This window comes from Eptatretus burgeri, chromosome 14, assembly GCF_056783735.1.
Source record: "Eptatretus burgeri isolate ZD-2024b chromosome 14, Ebu_testis_v1, whole genome shotgun sequence".
Taxonomy (NCBI): Eukaryota; Metazoa; Chordata; class Myxini; order Myxiniformes; family Myxinidae; genus Eptatretus; species Eptatretus burgeri.
The window spans coordinates 66,394,572-66,417,179 of record NC_140974.1 but is presented as its reverse complement, the minus strand read 5'-3'; the positions used below and the strand labels follow the sequence as shown (position 1 = coordinate 66,417,179).

Here is a 22,608-nt window from a genome sequence, read left to right as displayed (position 1 = left end):
ACTAATGTCCTTGTAATGTATAAGTACATTGATGTCTCCTCATGTCCGGCAAGTACATGGGTGTCCAAAAATTTCCATTAGCCTTGATTTCTGTTAAAATGACAAAAAAACAAATGTTTTTTTTTTTCTTTTTCAATGTATTGTTATGATTGTGGGGGTAGATGGAAGAATCTAATAGTGAGTTTAGCATTGTAGAGAGTTTCTTAGTCTGTGGACGAGTAAAAAGCAACTCGATGTAACTAAGTTAGGGAATCTGTGAGCTTAACTGTTACGTGGGGTGGTCACCACACAAGGGGTGGTGCGGTGTTAATTAACTTCGGGAGTAAGAATAAGTTCCCCAGTACGTCATTGCCCTCTGTTATTTTCCCTATGTTTTTTTGTATCTCAAGCCAGGCAGTCAAGCTGGGAAACACGTCCTTGAAACCACAACAAACAGGAGAAGCCCTGCCTTCCCAGGTTTGGGGGCGAGCAGGCCACAAGCAGGTCATGGAGGCAGACGATACAGAGTACACAGGGGAGAGAGCACGGAGGAGAGGCTGGTTAATTGCAAAGGGCTTCGGACTACTGCATAGGATGGGAAATCGGTCACACACGTGGTTTATGAGGGGCTTCCGACCGGATAGAAAGAGAGATCTGTGCGATTCAGGTCAAGGGCAGGCAGGCTTGCACACGTGTGGATTGTGGAAGACTTAGTCTGGATAGAACGGGAGATCGGCAGAGCATACACACAAGGTAGGTGTGAGGAACACACGGGTCAGGTGGCACCTTTGGAAAGAGGAAGGTTTAGCACATTTTGAGCCTTCGTGTGGAAAGCCGCTTGTAAATTTTCCTGGTGTATGTCTGCCCTGCCACGAGAGAAGTGTCAGCGCCATTTGTGCGTGTGTGCATGTGCTGGTGGAAGCGCTCCCCATTCCAGTTCGACAAGGACCAGCTCTGGACCAAGCGAGTACCAGTATACTTGAAAAGGAGGGTTTATCTTTTCATTTTGGTGGCCTTTTGTCTGTATTTGCGTCTGTGTGCGAGGCCTCGACTGTAGGAGTGATTCATTTCATACCATTATTATTATTACCTGTTGAATTATTGTCTTTGTAAATATTTGTGTACATTCATTAAATGTATTCCTTTTAAGAAATTGTATTCGTCTATTTGTAGTGGGGTTCGAGGATAAACCCCCTGTACATCCGTTTCATTCTCCGTGCTCCTCCGCCCGTCCGCCATTACCCTCCGCCATGGCCTTCGCGCACGTGTTAAAATCTCCGTCGATCAATGTGTCCGCCTCCTCTTAATAAGAAACTGCTCGGCCGTCCAGGGGCTGTCGGAGTTAACCGCCCATCACCACAAATTGGGTCGGGGGGTTAACCTGTCTGCGGCCACCCCCGCGATAAAATAATATTATATGATTAGTCAGAAGAAGAAAAAAACTAATATAATGTTTAGGTTTTGGAAAACTTACCCCGGGGGAGAGCATATAGCCATACATGGACACGTAGGTGACCTGAGGATTAGTTGTTTTGTTAGTCTTTGTTTAGATAGTCCTTGGTCCCTTGTCGAAATGTTATTCGGACGCATGCATTGGCTAGGTTGTATTATCCTCGTGTAATATCTCTCCTCTCCCCCTCTGTTACTTTCAATCATTCCTCCTTCACACCATTATTCTGTTTACCCTCCAACCCCTGCCCTTCTCAATCCACCAATAACCTCTTTTTCACCAATCGCTCCATCCATCTTACCTTCAACCCCATGGCCCTTCAGTCATCCTTTGGTCCAGCGGAATCCCTCTCCGTTTTCGCTCCATTCTCACGTGCATGTTTGTGGCACGAGGTGTGACGAGGTGCAGCGCGTCTCACAGGCGTGGTACAGTGCAGGACTGTATGGGTGAATGCTTGCATGTGAGGGAGAGGGCAGGGGCTTCCGTCGCGGCCCTGGGCACGTGAAGGGAGGGGTAAGGGGTGTACCAAGCTTATCCTTAGAATGACGTGGCATTTTCCAAACGCCATGCAGTGGACCTGCCCCCATCGACTGCGGACCAATGAGAGATGGAGGAGACTCATGAGAGAAGGGGAAAAAAAAGAGCGATGTGAAGCAGAAGAAAGGCAGAAGGCTCGAGGGAGAAAAGGAAAAGAGCTCATGAGAGGAAGGAAAATAAATGATCAGAAGGCTCAAAGATGCAGAAGGCTGAGGGAATGGAGAAGGCTCGTGAGAGAAAGGGAAAAAAGTGTGTGAGGATAAAGAAAGAAAGGTTGCACGAGCAGTTGGTATAAAGCTTCTGTGGGGAAAAGAACACTTCTTCCACAAACGTCGTCCTGCCCTCTCATTCCTGTCAGCCACGAAGGACGAGCAGGATGAACACAGCACTTCATCGACGGGGGCCTGAGGAGGAAGAAGCTGAGGCAGAGGAGGGCGAGTTGCATATCTAGCTGGCAGATCCGGAACTTGCCTACTGGGTCTGGGCACCTCAAGGACATGGATGCGTGCCCCATCATGCCACATCACCTCTGCCCATCTTCACCACCCATTTTCCTCTACATTCTCTTGTATATTTGGGCTGTGTGAGCTGAGGGAGAAAAGAAAAGAATGCTTTTCTTATCTCCATACTTTACTTGTCGTTAATTTTCAAGTTCTTCTTGTTTTATTCTTCTCCCCTGAGTGAATGATGGCCAAGTCTTTTGTGGAGGTAAGATTGAATAAGAATACGTGTTATGGTTAAATCTGCTCTTATGTGTCTTTTTGCTTCCTTGCTTCTAAATACTTGCTTACTTGTGTGTGTGTAATAAATAATAGTTTATTGTTATTTCCAATCTATCTTGGTTGTCTTTTCCTTTATTGGACTGATACAGTGCACAAGTATAGTTAGATGGAAAGTTGTACCCCACCTCATTTGCTTTGTTCGCAAGCATACACTCACTGTACTGTTCAACAGTAATCCGAGTGTGTGCTGAGGGCATGTGACCCAAATTAGCCGGCTGTCAATAGGTAAGGTATCACACGAAGTAGTGTAACTCTGCCAGGATTGGCAGTTCCAATCGGCATTCGTGGTTGCCTGGCAACCCACCGGTACGTGGAGTTATCTGTGCCCGGCTGCCTCAGGACCGGGCGTTCGGGAGGGACCCGAGTGCTTCCCCTCGTGGTGAGCCCCGAACCCTGGATCCGTAACCAATATATACATATATATATTGTGATGGTTTTGAAACTGTACCCCAGGGCAGAGCATTCATGTAAACGTAGGGTTCCCATGATGAGTTATTTCATTAGTTTATGTGATCGGGCAAACTTTGCCCTTTGTCCAAGGGTTTGGGGGGATGTGTTGAGTTTAATCTGTGTGTCCTCGTGTGATGTCTTCGCCCCTCTGCTACTTTCAATCTTTCTCTAAATCCACTGACATTCCACTTCACCAAACCTCAATTCAATAACCCCTCCTTCACTCCATCAGTCTTACCTTCAGCCCCACAGGTTTTTTTCTCATCCTTCAGTCAGTCTGTATTCCTCTCCATTATCACTCCATCCAAGCATTATTTTATTAAGCAGATTCGGTGCGTCCATTTTCCACACCACTCAAATCCACTCATTCTTTTATTAGTCCCAATTAAACATCCGTTCATCCGACCATTAATTATTTTATTTTTCAACATCTGTTCATTCCTCCCTCACCATTAGAGACGATTGATCCTCTGTGCCAATCGGATTACCTTCCCATATTCTTCCTCCCCTGCATTTCCACGGTCAGCACACAGGACAATGCTTCTCAAACACAAAGTGAAGGACAACACTTCTCCCATATGCCGTCCAGTACAAAAAACATCTCGAAAATGCAATACAGTGTGCACTGTACAATGGAACATTTGTGTGCGAGAGAGGGAGTGTGTGGGCTCTTGTCGCTGCCTTGGGCACGTGAAAGGAGGGCTGGGGGTACCAGTTGCCACCTGCACAGCAGGATTTTCCACTGCTGGCGCTCCACCTCGCCACTGTCGGACGTGCACCAGAAGAAGATGCTTACATGACGTTTGCTCCCTCTAAGCCACGCCCAGCATAGCACTTAAAATTGCCAGGACTTGGCTCGGTTTGCACTGCTGTCAATGCCCCGGGGCTGTTCATTGATACTCCAGAGACAGAACGGAAGGAGAGTTGCAACTGTTGTTGACGCCCTGGGGGTTGTTGTTAATGCACAGAGGGTGCCGCCAGTGTATCTCCGACTGCCAGTTCGAGATTGCCTGCCGAAGTGCAGGTAGTGTGCAGATACGAGGCGCAAAAGCAAGTCATGTCAATGCCGGAGGCAAGCGGCAGCATGAGCGAAGGAGCACAGTCCCTGGGGTGAGGCCCGTCGCCAGGGCTCAGTATTATGGGGGACATATGAACTAGATGGGGGGGCACAATTATAATATTTAGTATTTTTGATAACCCGGTATGCTGTTGTATTCATGCAGCATTGACGCATCTATACTGAAGTTGCCGTCGCATACTAACCAAATTGATCTCAGCTAGATTTAATATGTTCCGATGTTTTTGGCCTAAAATTATTTGAATGCAGGAGAGCCGCAACAAATTGGCACATTCACAATGCAGGTATTCAATGATTACACAATTGGCACCAATTCAGGTGCACTTATACAAGGTGTTGTCAAGAATTGGCATCAGAAAATTAATATACCAGAGATACAAGGACTAAACGGGGGAGGTTGGCACCGGAATCAGTGCACTTTCAAATAAGATACAGTAGGCTATGACCTGCGATCATCACGTTAAACTATCAAAAGCAAATACAACCAGCCTGAAGATACCACAAAGTCCACATTTAAAGCAGTCAATTACACAGAGGTAAGGTTATGCACAAAGCACGAGATATCGGATATGCAAAGCACCACAGACAACATTTAACTTAAACATCAGAAGTACAAAGCAGCCGACCACGGCGGATGCTGACCACAACCACAACCGCAACCTTTTTCCTTTTCTTAGCCATTTTCGTATATCCATGTCTTTTTCTACTGCTGTGAGCGAGCGCTCTCCGTGACTCGTCCCTCGTGACTCGCGACATTTGATGGTTGACGGTTTTATTTATTAAATGATGCATGTACCAAAAACAGGTTTTATCTGCATAATTTCAAATGTAAGCATGATTGCAAACACATCTATCTATAATTCCAGCAATGTGTGTGTGTGTGTGTGTGTGTGTGTGTGTGTGTGTGTGTGTGTGTGTGTGTGTGTGTGTGTGTGTGTGTGTGTGTGTGTGTGTGTGTGTGTGTGTGTGTGTGTGTGTGTGTGTGTGTGTGTGTGTGTGTGTGTGTGTGTGTGTGTGTGTGCCCGTTTGTCTGCGACCGCCATTTCTCGACGACCGCTGGTCCAATCTGATTGAAACTTGCCAGGAATATTGCTGGGGGCCCGCTTATGTGCCTTTTCAAGGTTTGATATTAATCGGACGAGCGGTTCCCAAGTTACGGCCATTTATCTTTCAACCAATGACAAGACACGGTGCTATGACATCACGAATGACGTCACAATTAATGTTTATTTATTTATTTTTGCACGATTGACGTTACAATTCTTCTTCTTCGTTTGGTATGACGTCACAATCGACGCTAGGGACCTGAGTATGTGCCTTTTCAAGGTTTGATATTAATCGGACAAGCGGTTCCCAAGTTACGGCCATTCATCGGTCAACCAATGACAAGACACGGTGCTATGACATCACGAATGACATCACAATTAATGGTTGTTTTTTTTGCACGATTGACGTCACAATTCTTCTTCTTCTTCGTTTGGTATGACGTCACAATCGACGCTGGGGACCTGAGTATGTGCCTTTTCAAGGTTTGATATCGTCTTTCATCCGTTTCAGCTGTTTCCCAAGTATTTCCCAAGGTTTGAATTAATTGTTCAAATTATTAATTAATCCCAAGGTTTGAATTTTCCCAAGGGCAAGAGCTGTTTCCCAAGAGTCTGAAAGCTGTTTTTTCCCAAGGTTTCAATTAATTGTTGTGCTTGGTAGACATTTGTGAATACATTTACAGAGAGAGAGGGGCGAGAGAGGAGGGGGGGGAGAGAGGGGCGATATAGGGGGGCGAGAGAGGGGGACGAGAGAGGGGGACGAGAGAGGGGGACGAGAGAGGGGACGAGAGAGGGGACGAGAGAGGGGGACGAGAGAGGGGGATGAGAGAGGGGCGAGAGAGGGGCGAGAGAGGGGCGAGAGAGGGGCGAGAGAGGGGCGGAGAGAGGGGCGGAGAGAGGGGCGGAGAGAGGGAGGGAGAGAGAGGAGGGGAGAGAGGGGGAGAGAGGGGGGTGAGAGAGAGGGGCGTCACAATTCAAGAGAGGGGGACGGGAGAGGGGGGCGAGAGAGGGGAGGCGAGAGAGAGGGGGCGTCACAATTCTTCTTCTTCATTTGATATGACGTCACAATTGACGCTGGGGACCTGAGTATGTTTCCCAGATGTTTCCCAAGTTATGGCCATTTATGATACGGTTGGTCTGATCTAATTGAAACAATGCCCCAATCCAGTCGTCGTTTACAAAAGCGAAGGAACGAAGCTGCACATACTGGCACGCACCTACGGGCCCGCACTAGTATTTTTAATTTTTATTATAAAATTACTTTTGTAAGATGGAGGGTTGTGAAGGTCACGCGGTGCACTTCATCTTTAATTACGTAAATTTATGTCTTTTCCTTATTCATATTATCATATTATGACTATATTACATTTATACCTAACTTACAACCAATCAGGTAACCTGCTTAATATGGCCTCCATATCGAAGACGCTGATTGACTCTTCCTTAAAACTAAATGATCCACGATATATATATATATATAACCACCCACAGCATCGACATTTGACACGAGGTCTTGAGGCTGTCTGTCGTCTTGGCTGCTGGTGTTGGTGCTTGCGTTATTATATTTTATGTTGTGGCCTTGGACTGTATTGTCTTGCCAATTGCTTTTGGAGATGCGCTGGCAGCGCACACTTATCTCTTGACTCTTATTCAAAGATGGATATTATTAAAGAACAGTTTATCCAAGAAGGCCTTATTATTCACCATGTTGAACATCTGGAATAAGGGGTTTTAGTTCAAACAGGTGAACTCTTAAACAGCAAGGAGTTCACAGTGGGCGCTCGTCCTTAAACACTAAGTTGTTCACAGGGTGCAACAGGGCATAAATGGGTGGCGTACAAGTGGGGGGGCATTGCACACAAATGCCCCCCCTCCCCAGCAACGGGCCTGCCTGGGGTGTTACGCATCTCCACAAAGTCTCGCATCGCACACTTCCAACATTCCACCGCCCATCTTTCCCATCCTAACCGCCACCCCCAATCCCCCCCGCCCCTCACAATATTTGGCCTGATGTAACCCCGCATGGTTGCATGAGGTAAAAGAGGAGTTGCCCCCACACTCCATTCTGCTTCTTTCTTCTCGATTCTTCTTGTCTCTTTCTTCCTGGATTGAATGATGGCCATATGTCCTTTGTCCAAATAACCCTGTCTCAGGGGATCTTTGTGCAAAGGCTAAGCTTTTCTTGTGTTTCTGATGTTTGTACATGCCTTGTGAATAATTGCTTGATACGTGTTTGATTATTGCCTGCTTGTGTGTGGAAATAAATAACTGATATCTTTCCAATCTGCTCGGTTATCCGTTCTTTCATTGATGTGACACGGCGTGTTCATAATCGTTAAGACAGGAAGTTTTTGTTCCAGCGATTGGCTCCGCAGGTTGCCAGTGCAGCACCCACTGTCCCACTCGGCAGTAATAAGTACCCGGGTGCGTGTTGAGGGTGTGGACCCGAGCTCAGGTAGTTGTGCCAACGAATAGGTAACGCGGCTGTGGAAGCGAGATCCATGCTCGGTGTAATTGCTTTTGCCAGTGACCGCGGTTGCTTACCAACTCGTCGGGCTGCAGAGTTATCCATTGCAGGCAACCTCAGGGTCGGTTGTGGGTCAAGTCAGGTATGGGAGCATGTGCCGGAGCAGCGCGTCGCTGCGTCCACTTTCCACTGGAACTCCAGAGGCCTCCGTCTCGCCATCCCCCGGGCAGATGCCTGGCCCATCCCCATCTCCTTGAGATGCCGATCAACCTGCTGCAACCACGATGCACGTGGTCGGCCCATTGCTATCCTCCACTCACGAGGTTCCTTCGGAGAGAATCTGGTGAGAAGGATCAGCGTCAGAAAAACAAGCCACATGTCCATGCAGTTGCAGCTGATGCTCATGGACTACGCAGGTAATAAATTTTATTTGAGTCTCTCTCAGCAACCGTTCATTGGACACAAAGTCCAACCAGCGATAGCCAAGGATTCTCCAAAGAGACCTGGTACCAACGGAATTGAGTCTTCATCTCAGATCCCTAGTCAGAGTCCAAGTCTCACTTTCGAAGAGCAAGACTGGAAGCACCAAGGACCTGAAGACTTGGACTTTCATCCTCCTGCACAGTTATCGACATCAACCACCCCATGGATCCAGTGAATCCATGACTCCCCAGGCCCAACCCAGACGTCTGTTGACCTCTGGCTTACAGCCAGGGGAGACATGAATATCATTGCTAAGGTAAGTGAATCTCTCCGTGCCTTCAACATCCTCACCACAACTAGGTACAGAGAAAATAAAAGTATCCAAGATGTTATTGAAAGCCTGGATCTTAGTTTTGACCCAGAAAACCCAGAATCACAGTGGCTCAAACTACTCATTCAGCAGCACGAGGGCCCCCAAAAGGATACCCAGAGTCTCTGCAAGGATGACTGCATCATTTGTGAAATCAAGGTCAAAGATCTTGACATTCCCAAACAATGCACCGCAGCTTGATCTCTCCGACAGCTTCCTCATAAATCCAATCCATACAAGTGCTGAAAAGTGTGGGGGCCAGAACACACCCCTGATGAACTCCAGTAACAACTGTAAATAAGTCAGAGATGGTACCACCACATCTCATCGCACTTTCAGTACCAGAGTATAATTCAGACGTCAGATTGAACAGTTTTGATGGCACCCCACGAAGACTAAGAATCCTCCAGAGGACATCCCGATTCACTGAATCGAATGCTTTGCAGAGATCAACATAGGCTGCAAGCAGCCCCTGCTGAAACTCTCTTCTGCATTTGGTGAGGACCCGAAGGGCAAGGATACAGTCAATCATTGACCTCTTTGGTAAAGCCTGAATGCTCTGGGTGCTGGTGCTCATGTCGATGGTGGCGAACCATATCAAGAATTATCCAAACATAAACCTTGCCCGGCACTGAGAGCAGCATCACCCCTCGGTAGTTGGTGCAGTCCTGGCGATCACCATTCACTTTCCAGAGAGGGACAACAAGGCCCCTCTTCCAGTTAGTTGGGATGATGTCTGTGTTCCAGGCAAAACACAGAACTGTATGTAATGACACGAGTACAGCATTTCCTCCAGCCTTCAGAAGTTCAGCATGGATGCCACAGATCCAGTTCACTGGCATGGATAACCGGTTTACCACAGCCTGTGTCTCCACAAACGAAGTTGAATCATAGTTGATTGGAGGGTCAGCAATGGGGAGAGTAACACCCCTGATATCCAACTCAATAGGTTGGGGGTCAGCCTGGTACAGCCGCTAAAAGTAACCGGTCCAGCGGTCCTTCACTTCAGACTCCTCTGTCATGAGCCCACTCTAACTCCACTCTAACTGCAGTACACCAAGTGATGGGCTTGGAGGAACACAATGCACAAATTGCCCTGTAAGCAGGACAAGAATCACTTGACAACAGGTGATGCTGTACGCCCGGACAGATTCCTTGCACATAAGCCTCCTTGTCCTCCCTTAGTGCACGTACAGTTTTACGCCACAACTCCCTGAACAGCTCAGTTCTGCTATTAACCCTGGCCCTGCGACTCTGATCAATGATATCCAGTGTCCCTCGAGAGACAAAATTCTTCTCCGCCCAACGGTGAGTCCCAAGACATCCACCGACAACATCAAGGATGGTGGTCTTGAAGGCCCTCCACAACTCTTCAGGATTTCCCAAAGCAGCCAGACCCCCCAAATCCCAGCTCAGCCTGTTTGCAAACTCCTCAGCCGCCCTCTCCTCCTTGAGCTAGCCAACATCCAGCATAGGCTGGAATGGTACTATTCTGCCGGATTTCTGCTGTAACTTCAGAGTTGCGACAACAAGCCTGTGGTTGGTACTGAGGAACTGAGCACTCTGGTAGACACTGCAGTTTTAGATCATCCTCGAGCGACAATTCATCGAGCACATGGTCAATCTCCTTTGCCACACCACCAGCATTGGAATACCAACTCCAGTGATGAGCCTGTGGGTGCTGAAACCATGAACCCACCACCCTAAGTCCACGACTGCTTGCAAAGTCAAGGAACTTTGTGCTATTCTGGTTCACATTTCCAGACCCATGGGGACCAACACACATCTCATAACCATCTCTTTCAGTTCCAGTCGATGCATTTAAATTCCTCAAGACTAGAAGAGTATCTCACTTGGGGCACTGATCAACCACAGACTCAAGCACTGCATAGAATGCATCCTTCACGGTGAGATCATTCCCCTCAGTGGGAGCATTTACAGAGACCAGGGAAATGACACCCAAGGAATGACAAATACTCAGTCTCATAATACGCCCGTTGACCAGTGTAATCTCAATCATTATTGGAGTCAGCTTGTTGGACACAGCTACAGCAACTCCATGGGCATGGTAACCATCACAGTGACCAGACCAATAATAGGTGTAACCACCTACCATGATCTCGCCACTATGCGGTCTCCGAACCTCAGAGAATGCTGCAATAAGGATGTTCAAATGTTTGAGCTCAGACGATAACAGAGACGGGTGATCATCTTCTCTTCAGGATAGGACATTCCTAACATCCACCCGAAGGGACCGCCTCAGGTTAACCAAAGGAGACCACGATCAGGTGGACAACACCTCAGCACCACTCTGCCACACACCACCGCAATCTGACCCTGGATGTTTACCCCGTGCTTTTCCTCCTATCATCAAGGAATGGGAGTCCCGAAGGATTTGCTCGAATCGCCTCATCCAGTGAGCTGCCCTGCGAAGGGATGCAGCACAGGAGGTACTCCCACGGAGTGGATTTTCGGTTTTCTTTGCGCTTTTTGTGTGTTTTGTGGAATGACGTGTTTTACGGTGGCTGGAGTGCAAATCCTGCCACCAACCTCTTCAAAAAAACAGGTAACCCAACGGCAGGAGGACGTCCGCAGACAGGCACCAGGTATGGAAGGCCGTTGGCTCACAAGGAGCTCCTCCATCCTTTGATAGGTTTTGTTTTTAAACCTGCTGGCTGTCCATATCCATACACCCTTCTCACCAGGAAACCTGGTGGGGGAGATGGTTTCGTCACCAACAACCCGACCATGAAACAGATTAGTACAGGTTTACATGGTACCTGTATCAAGTCATAGATTTCATCTGGCCTGACCTGACACGTAGGGTGCAGACACCATAACAATAAATATTGTTACAGATTCAGCGGTGGCGGGATTCACACCTGACTCTTGACCCCAGTGTGAAGGATTCGGACGTCACTTAACAGCACCGCCGTCTTCAGGGTTATAACGCCAGCCGGTTCGGCACAATTCTCGGGTTACGCGCCTCAGATCACGATACCAAAATACACCTGTGCCTTGCCAGCTGGGGGAATAGCCCCCGGCTACAGACTGGATTTGTCAGAGACCGAGCGGAGTCTCCCGGTCCTTAGCCCGTTTGGTTTTATATACCAATTGAGCGAATTGTTTCTCAGCACGGCACGAACAAACCCAAAGCGGCAACTTCATACGAATCAGCCAGATTTAATGGGGACACATCGGGGAACACAACACAAGCAAGCATTCCACGACAATGTTATAATCAATCTATAACCCGTTCTTAACTAGGGAGCTACGGATTGCGGGTTTTGAAGGGAACCCTAGCGAGATAAACCTTAGACAACATGCAGACAATACACAGACAGCATGCAGACAAGACAGAGTACTTGGTGATGCCTCATGGACAAGAGGAAAATGTCACAGGCATGAATGCGGCTCATGACAAGCCAATGTCGACAGATTCGAGCACGCCTCGTGGCAGAATGGCGGCGTCGTACTCCTTTTTCTCCCGGCACCGCCCGCGCATGCAGCCTCAGCGCGTTCAGCTCCCGTGAGGTCGACGGCACAAGACGAAAGATCTATAGTATGCTCCAGCTGGCTTTTCAAAAGGTCCAGCATACAAGTCCAGGCCTGGCCTGTTCACCAGGTTAGGCCAAATCGGGGTGTTGGGCTCCGCAGGCGGATCGATGGGACCACAAGACGTGTCGAGTCATGCCGTGAGTAAGGACAGAGGCTCCGTGGTTAGACGCAGGTTGAACCTGTTGATGACCTCCTCATAAAGTCGATCGCCGACTCACACAGCAGCCAGTTCCTCTCGAAGCAAATTGCCAACTAACCCTCACGTTCAGTTCCTCCTTCTGCCGATCACCCGACTCGACACTTGTCGTTTCTCTGTTACCTTCCCGGCGCTCGCTCGCCTCCCAGCCGACGGCAGAGAGACCTCATGCAGTCCCTTCCTTGCCTTTCTTTCGGCTCACTCTTTATGAAAAACCGATCGCGCCACCTCGGCGCTCAGTTTCACCACCGCCTCTTCCCAGCGCTCCTGCAGTTTCACTTTTTTCTTTCTTTTGGGGCACACCCCTTTTGGAAGCCGACAAACTCCTCCCCCTCCCAGAGCACTGGGCAGAGACTCCTTCGGAGAGGGGAACGAAGAAGAAGAACCTCTCGGTCCACCACCACTGTACGAACAAAAAACAGCCTCTTACACCTCCCGACACACATGTAACGTCCATTTACAGAACAACCTGGCTAAACATGCATTTAATGGGGGATCTGGGCTAATCCTATATTTAGTAACACACTAAGGGCCATTTCCGCAACACTACCCCCACTTTTCTCCCGAGGTTCTCCCAAACCTCCATCTGGGGCAGCCCACGGCAATGGCCCTATCTAACGTACAGCACAGATCTCCCATTTATTCTAACCCACAACATGGGAAGTACTTAACTCCAAAAACCAGTGTCACAGTAAGATTGGCATGTCCCTATCCCAGTGTGTCAGATCACAAATCTAACAAACCAATTCACACTACTTAACATTCTAATTATGGACTTGAACGGGAGGGCATTCAATTTTACTTTTAACACCAATATTGGCATAGGAGCAGAACATTCAAAGGTTCAAAGTTCTTTCACGTGTTTGCTCCTTCATGCCCCCTCCCGGCAATATTGTCCATTCACCCCTGAGGGTTTCCTCACTTCGTGGCCTTATGGGTCTCTCACCAGGTGAGTTCAGTCGGCCCAGTGGCCTAATCTCACAAAGAGTTCTTCGGCCTACTGAGCCCACAAAATGGCATGAATCTTCGGCCGCAACGGCCCACAAAAGCACTTTGGCCTCAATGGCCCACAACAATGCTTTGGCCCATATGGCCTACTCACAAGCAGCAGCAGGCAACAAGCCCTGCATTGGACAGCAGGTGACACAGCAATGGTGGCACGGTGATATCGATGTTATCAAATGCAGTTTGGAGGCGTTCTTGAGGACGCAATTGGTGTGATGACCTCAGACCAGGTGAGATGGAGTGTACCCTTAACCTTCCTTGCCTGACTTGCTTTGGCAGGACTTGTTTTGGTTAAGTTCTCTTTTTTTTTTTTCTTTCTTTCTCTTTTTTTTTTCCTTTATAGATGGGATGGTGTGTTTATGACTCAAATGTTATCTTCGTGGGTGTGTGCTCATGACATACTGGTGGCCTCTCTGGCACTGGAGAGGGTGACCTCGTCTGGCCCTTGCTAACAAATTTTCCTATCAACACTACTCGTACCAGGTGTCACACATGAATGGTGCGGAGAAGAGTCCATCAAACCTAACCATTTACTTTTAGCTCTAGACAATGCAACAAACCCTGCTATGGCTAGAATGATCCTAACGACCCATCTTTCCCGACCTGGCACACTGTTCCATTCTATTAAACCTGGGCAAGGCCCTTCTTTGTCTTTTTCCATTGGGTGGTGCCAGGCATAACTCGCTGGCTGGGGAGTGTGACGACTACTAGGCCTCTTTGCCTGCTTCCAATCGGGGGTAGAGGACACCCAGCGACCTCGGGGTTCACCTGCGCGTGCTTCTGGCGCGCCTAACTAAGGGGTGGCTCTCTCTCGCCCCCATACTGTGCTCTCATAGCACCCACACTGTGCTCTCCTGGCACTTAACCTATCGTGCTCTCCTGGCACTAAAACCTACCGTGCTCTCCTGGCACCTCTGACAGCCTTCACCTGCCAGGAACCCCCAAAGCCGTAGTGCCCTATTTCCCGACTCACCAACTTCCAATACCATGTCACACTCCCAGCCAGTACCACCATACCTTGGCCTGCACCTACCCCTCGCAGTCTGCCTGCCCAATGGAACAGCAGCCAGAATCCATGTCGAATCCTCTAAGTCCCACTAACCTACACTAACTTGGTTAGGAGACTCCTACCGACAGGGTGCGTTGTTCGCACTCACTCTCCTCATTTGCACAATCATGCCATTCACCCAAACACTTTAATCATTCATTCCAGTGCCACACACCCAGCACACAACACCATCAAACACCTTTCACTTTTATGTGAAAACAAAAACACACCAGTCCCTCGGATCCCACTTGGTCATAAAATTTAACTGATACACTTTTTCATCAAACCCCAATCAATTTGTCACTACGTCCGTCGTCTGCTGGCCTCCTCCATACTGCCCTAATCATTTATTTCCAACAATTTAAACAAAACATCAAAATCTCTTCACCAGCCCCATGGAACCTCTGCATGGTCCCAACCAGGCATTTCAGTTTTTCCCCAAACAAGCCACTCTTTGGCATCCACTCGTTTCAGGTGTATTTAACACTCTGCCTGTGATGTCTCCACCACTCTTTTTTTTTTCCTTTAATAATCACCCAAACCCATTCGTGCCACTCATCCCTTCTGTGAGTCTCGATTTGCAATCACTATCAATATAATTTTCAATCAAGATTTTCACATCGCCATATGGCCTGCTTCTTTGGCACATTGGAAGGGGAGTGAGGGAACGAATCCCTCATTACCCATTACATGACCCCGCCGCCTTTCCGCCACGGCTCAAAGGGGTCACGCCTCAATGGGGGTTGTGGTCTACCCCCTCCTTTTCTCCAGGGATCGCGGAAGTCAGGTAAACCCCAATCGGGGGAGCGGCCTACCCCTCTTCTCCAGGGTTCGTGGAAATCAGGCAAACCCCGATCGGAGAAACGGCCTCCCCCTCTTCTCCATAACTCCCTGAAGACAGATAAACCCCACTCAGCTAGCCAAACCCCTTGTGTCCTCAGAGAGGTTTGAAGACCAAGTGACACACGCCAGTGCCACTTGCTACTCATCTGCGCTCTACCCCAAAGTTCCTGTGAGGCTGATAGAGAAATTAAAATCCAATTTCTAAAGCCTGCTCCTGGATGCAGCACCTCAAACTCTGTAAGAACCCATGCGGAGCTATCCATTATGGTTTTTGTCCCCTGTGTCAAGTTATGTCCTGGTGGCACTTCCATTTCCCCTTGCACCTCCAACCTACCTCCTATGTCACCACTCATCCCACGCTCAGGACCCCCACACACAGCAGGCTCCACACATTCCAAGGCCATGTGCTCACATTCCACACAATCAACCTTGCCTGCATACTGACCAACCGCCTCGCACTCCAGGGCTACATTCCCGACCGCCACGTGAGTACCCACACACACTTCGGCCTCGGCAGCACATACCGGTGCTGTAGTCTGGACTGTGGGCTCACAGCATTCATTCACAGTCACTCCACACACACATTCAGGGGTCATGCATACATGCACCCCATCGGACAGAGTCTCTTCATTAACATAAAATTCAATTCCTACCTTAAGCTCCTCGTCCGCACCATGTATGCATGTGCCCACGTACCTGCTTCGTTCCAGAGTCACCTCTGTCCGGTCGCTTCTCTCCAGCAGGTTGCTCCTCATCGGTTCGCCACACTCCTCTGGAGCTGTCAGCTCCACATGCTGGACCTGCTCAAAATGTATCTCACTTGTCAACAACCCCGTATGCTCCCTCAATGTCTCCATCACCAGGGTTTGCTCTAATTGTGGTGTCATCCACCGAGTGATGTCAATCATGTCCCGCACCACTAACATTACCCCCTGTGATGATGTCACACATCCCATATTATTGTGCTGTTCTACTTCGTGGCTCCATTTTCTTTTCCATTCGAGTTGTTCTTCCTCTCTGAGCCTTTTTAGTTGTTCGTTGGCTTTCCGGAGTTTTTCCATCTCCGCGTACTCCAACCTTGCTCTCTCCTTTAGTTGGTCAGTTTCAAATTCATGTTATTTTTGTTTCCCATCCCACTGTCTCTCTTGTTCTTCCTTCTCCAATCTCGTCGTTTCCCTCAATTGGTTGATTTCCCTTTCCTTCTTCATTCCTTGTTATTTCATCATCTCCACGTACTCCAACCTTGCTCTCTCCTTTAGTTGGTCAATTTCAAATTCATGTTCTTTTTGTTTCCTCTCCCACTGTCTCTCGTGTTCCTCATTCTGCAATCTCTTCGTTTCTCTCAATTGGTTGATTTCCCTTTCCTGCTTCATTCGTTGTTCTTTCACTACTCTTTCTTCCATCTCATTCTTTAATCTTGCCTTGGCTTCTAACTGTTCGATCTGCACAGTGTGGTTCCTTAACGTTTCATTCTCCGTTCTCTTTCTTTCCTCACTTAACATCCTCAGCTCGTTTTGTAATTCCCTCTCTCTGTTTTGGTGTTTCTGTAACTCAGAAGCTTTTTCCCATAATTCCTCGCTCATCTCCGCACCTCTTTCGCATGCTTCCCTCCTCATTTCGTCCATGTTCTTACTGTATTCCCTTAGTTGTTCCTGATATTTCTCTCCTATTTTTAATCTTCTGTTCTAGGCTTTCTCTTATCCGATTGCCTGTTTTTACCTCTTTCTTCAGTTGTCTCAATTCCAAATCGTGTTCCCGTTTTTTCTCTTCCAGCTTTGTTTTCCAGTCTTCTTCCAAGTTCTCCCTATCCTGGGAGTTACAAATTTGCTCTTTCTCCATTCTTTTGTTCAGTTTGCTCTTTTCTTGTTCCAACTTATGGGTACTCCCCTCTACTTTCCTCATTTCTTCCTGTGGTTCCTTGAACTGTCTCGACTTTTCCAACAATTCTTCCTTCCTTTGCTCCAGATATTTCTCTCCTCTTTTTATCTTCTGTTCTAGGCTTTCTCTTATCTGATTGCCTGTTCTTACCTCTTTCTTCAGTTGTCTCAATTCCAAATCGTGTTCCCGTTTTTCCTTTTCCATTCTTCCTCCAAGCAATTCCTATCCCGGGAGTTCATAATTTGCTCCTCCTCTATTCTTTTGTTCAGTTCGCTCTTCTCAAGTTCCAACACCCTCCGGGTAAACCACTCTACTTTAATCATTTCTCCACGTAGTTCCACGCCTGTGTTGGCTAAGTCCTTTTCCAGCCCCCGAATTTGTTCCTGTGCATCGTTCAATTGTTGTGATTCCCCGTGCACATAATTTTCCTGAACCTCGTCTGCATGCCGTAATGCCTCGTCCAATTTAATTTGTAACTCCTCAATATAATTCTCACCACACCTCCACTGCTCCAAGGCATCCGCCAATCGTGCATGAATCTCGTCAATGTACGCGTTGTCGTCCTGCTTCGTTTGCCATGACGCATGCTGTGACCACGTGGTTTGAAACGGTGGGCGGCAGCCTTTTCTTCGTGCTGTGCGGTTCGTTGCGCTATTTATAGTAACCCTCTCCCGCTTCGTATCTCCATCTTTGCAACTCCATCTTTCTATATAATTTCGAAGTTTTACACCCGATCCGCTCAAAATAAAATCAAAGCAAATTTGGAATTTGCGAGCGAGGGGTTTTTTTTTTCTCGCGCCTCTCGTAACCAATGTTCAGGGTGCGAAATGCACCACAGGTCCAAATATTCCACTCCTGACTACCAGTGTTGTTATAGATTCAGCGGTGGCGGGATTCGCACCCGACTCTTGACCCCAGTGTTAAGGATTCGGACGTCACTTAACAGCACCACCGTCTCCGGGGTTATAACGCCGGCCGGTTCGGCACAATTCTCGGGTTACGCGCCTCAGATCACGATACCAAAATACACGTGTGCCTTGACAGCTGGAGGAATAGCCCCGGGCTACAGACTGGATTTGTCAGAGACCGAACGGACTCTCCCGGTCCGTAGCCCGTTTGGTTTTATATACCAATCGAGCTAATTGTTTCTCAGCACGGCACGAACACACCCAAAGCGGCAACTTCATACGAATCAGCCAGATTTATTGGGGACACATCGGGGAACACAACACAAGCAAGCATGCACGACAATGTTATAATCAATCTATAACCCGTTCTTAACTAGGGAGCTACGGATTGCGGGTTTTGAAGGGAACCCTAGCGAGATAAACCTTAGACAACATGCAGACAAGACACGGACAGCATGCAGACAAGACACGGAGTACTTGGTAATGCCTCATGGATGAGAGGAAAATGTCAAAGGCATGAATGTGGCTCATGACAAGCCGATGTCAACGGATTCGAGCATCCAGCTCAAGCACGCCGCGTGGCAGAGTGGCGGCATCGTCCTCCTTTTTCTCCCGGCACCACCCGCGCACGCAGCCTCAGCACGTTCAACCCCCGTGAGGTCGACGGCACAAGACGAAAGATCTATGGTATGCTCCAGCTGGCTTTTCACAAGGTCCAGCATACAAGTCCAGGCCTGGCCTGTTCACCAGGTTAGGCCAAATCGGGGTGTTGGGCTCCGCAGGCGGATCGATGGGACCATAAGACGTGTCAAGATGTGTCGGGCTGTGCCATGAGTAAGGACAGAGGCTCCGTGGTTAGATGCAGGTTGAACCTGTCGATGACCTCCTCATAAAGTTGATCGCCGACTCACACAGCAGCCAGTTCCTCTCGAAGCAAATTGCTGACTAACCCTCACGTTCAGTTCCTCCTACTGCCGATCACCCGACTCGACACTCGACATCTCTATGTTGCCTTCCCGGCGCTCGCTCGCCTCCCAGCCGACGGCAGACAGACCTCATGCAGTCCCTTCCCTGCCTTTCTTTCAGCTCGCTCTTTAGGAAAAACCGATCGTGCCACCTCGGCGCAGTTGCTCCACCGCCTTCCCGGCGCTCCTACAGTTTCACTATTTTCTTTCTTTTGGGACGCGCCTCTTTTCGAAGCCGACAAACTCCTCCCCCTCCCAGAGCACTGGGCGGAGACTCCTTCGGAGAGGGGAACGAAGAAGAAGAACCTCTCGGTCCACCACAAATGTACGAACAATAAACAGCCTCTCTTACACCTCCCGACACACATGTAACGTCCATTTACCGAACAACCTGGCTAAACATTCATTTAATGGGGATCTGGGCTAATCCTATATTTAATAACACACTAAGGGCCATTTCCGCAACAATATATATGATATAAAATTGGGGATTTGGGATTATACAATTTTTTTTAAAGAAAAAGGTGCATCCAACCAAAAAGATTAACTGGATCTACCTTGTTATATATATATATATATATATATATATATATATATATATATATATATATATATATATATATATATATATATATATATATATATATATATATATATATATATATAATTATGCCTGGTGTTGGCTTAATGGTAAAGGTGGTGGGCTTTGGATCCGAGGGTCCTGAGTTCAAATCGTGCTCATCTGTTGAATTAATACCATCCGAGGTCGGCAAAATGAGTGCCAGCATGCTGATATACTGTGTCAGAGTGGTGACCCGTCCAGGATTGTGTCCAATAGCCAAGGAGACTGCTTAAGCAGCACCAATGCTCTGCACAGAGTATGGTCCCAATCTCCAACATATAATTGTGGTTTTGGCTCCTCGAGGGTAAAATAAAGATCCTCACATAGTGTAAGCCTCGTTAATCCGTAGTATGTTATTACCTCCACCACCGAAGGTGAAGGTGGTTATGTTGTCACCCCTGTCTCTGGCTGTCTGTCAATCAGTCTGTTTGTTTGTTGGTCTGTTTATGTGCAGGATATCTCAAAGTTGTCGATGGATCTGGATAAATTTGGTGGGTAGGTTCGGTGCATGACAAGGATGAACTGATTAGATTTTGGAGAAGATCTGGATATGACTACTTGAATTTTTAAGTTATTCTTCACCATTGAGAGATAGGGCCAAAAACTACATACTGTATGGCATGATATTTCAAAAATCTATGGGGCCCGATATGTTCTCGTGGATCAGGCATTGCGGGGCGGAGGTATGCGCTCTGCCAAGTGCCCTTTTAGTTTAGTTAAGTGTCTGACGTTTATGTGAGCAAATATGCATTGTGATTGCATAGATAGATATCCGATACATGTTTTTTTTTGCTTCTACACCCTAGCCTACATCCATTTCCTCCACCCCACAAAACACGCTCCGCAGTCATCATTCTACTCCCTGCTCACAGCGCATCAGTCTCATCCTCCATCCCAAATCTCCTTGGTAAGCCCCCCTCCCCACCCCCCAAACCACTTAGGACCGGCTGGTGGGCACCATGTCAAGGATTACGCATGAAGTGGCCGCATCAATCATTGTTGGGATGACAAGGCACCAAAAGATTTTCCAGCATCACCCCACACCCAACCCATGGGGAACCAATCCCAGATTGTCGGTGGGCAGAAGGGCGGTGAAGGTGCCAACCACAGGCAGAGGAGAGGTTCCCTCTGGGCCGGTAAGCCACGGATGACAGTGCAAGGGGATCACAGGGGGAGGGCTAGTGAGAAATAAAAGATTGCCATGAGTCTTGGAGTCAAGCAGTCTGGGATTCTCTTTGCTCCTTCACTATATTCCCCAACGCCTCTCGCTTTTGCTTCTGCTTTTGCTCTTTATCTTTCACTTTCCTTTCGTTCTCAGTCTCTTTCACTTCACTTTCCTCTTCGTTCCTCATTTCTTTCACTTCACTTTCCTCACCCATCTTTCACCTTCTGCCCATGCATACCTTCGCCTCAACTCCACCCTAGTTAGCTGGCTACGTCACTGAACTTTCTTCACCACATCATCGCCCAGGCATTCCCGCCAAAATCCGCGCCGAGGTCGTGCCGCGAGAGTGACGTCACCAGGCCCACGGAGAGGACCGCACAGTGACCACGCAGAGTGTGGGACCTGAGTGGAACGTGGGGGGTTCCGGACCAGTGGGATGTTGGAGCCAGAACTTTCAGGCGGCACCAACTCAGCCAAGTTGTCTGAGAAAGGGCATGAAACGTCGCCTGAGACCGGATCTTGTCTTGCTTGTTTATTACCACACTAGTTGGGTAGGTCTAGTTACTTTTTAGGTTGGAAGCTGTTAAGAAGTACATGTACAACATCCCATTTTGGAGCTCGTCTTGTCCCCATCTCCTTCTTTCCTTATCTCGCATCTCCATCTTTCCCCTCGCCCATCTCTTTCTTCAGATCGGATGCATGTTTGGTGCCAAGTAACGTAATGTGGAGTGCTAAGTGACAGTCAAGGATCAGATGACGTGGGTGTCGCTTAGGGGATAAGGGGGAATTGTATACGTGCCTATGAATATATGACTGTAAATTGCTTGTGAATTTACTTGTAAATATGTGTTGCTTCAGTAAAAACCCTGTTTAGAAATCATTAGTGTTCTGACTTATCCTGTCCGTTTTTTATGGCGATACAAGGCAGCTGTTGGTGATTGACCAGGTTAATTTGCTTATAGATTGCAGATGCAGTTACACAACATTGCTTCCGCTCGGCCAACTAATAAAGACCTGTTGCATGACTGCCGGCACAATACTAGCTCGTACTCGGGCTTCTTTGTACGGTAACACGACTGAGCATGGGATCCCGTGGGAAGTTCTGAGACGACTGGTTATCGTGGTCTTTAAAAGACAAGCCGTCCTCTTGGAGATATCCAGAGGTGACATCTGTCACAATATATAATAGGCAAATACTGTCTGTCTGTCTGTCTGTCCCACCCTGAAACATTGAAATGCTCCTCGGAGAGAAACAATTATTAAGTAAAAGTTGCTTCAAGTTAATCCAATCCGACGGGGAAATTATAATTTTTTTTCAATCAGACCAAAAAATTGAACCCAGGCGATGTATAGGGAACCCAAACTCGTTGCCTTGATCACTCCAAAAAACAACTTTTTTTTTCTTTCCTGTTAAGAAGTATATACTGTTTCATTTTTTTATGCTGTTGTATTTTTACCACGGGCTTCTGCTCGTGTAGTAATAAATGAGCAATAGCAGATCCAGTCTCAGGCGACCGCGACATTTCACCCACTTCCCAGCACGACTGTTGCACATTTTGAACACTCGTGATCTGTTGCACAACACGTTTTGAGCAGATCACGAGTGAATAAAGTAGCAGAGCAGACCATCAATGATGCAACTGGCATTTTTTGCTTCAGTTCAGCACAATAAAAACACTCCCCAATTGACCCCTCGCACCGGCACTTGACCGGAAACAAATTGTCGCCTCGGGAATAAATTTTTAAAAAGGACAAAGTGCTGAGGCATGGGGTTTATTGGCCTGAGGAAGCCCGCTGGAAAGCGGGTGAAATGTCACCCGAGACCAGATCTTCTCTTG

The 22,608-nt window shown here is 47.9% G+C and overlaps 1 protein-coding gene and 1 pseudogene across 7 annotated transcripts in view; both read right to left on the bottom strand.

Moving 5' to 3' along the window:
- Positions 1 to 22,608, bottom strand: part of LOC147013497 (liprin-alpha-2-like) — a 126,781-nt gene that overhangs the window by 91,164 nt on the left and 13,009 nt on the right. The window lies entirely within an intron of this gene.
- On the bottom strand, positions 15,057 to 17,574 carry LOC147013498 (uncharacterized; annotated as a pseudogene).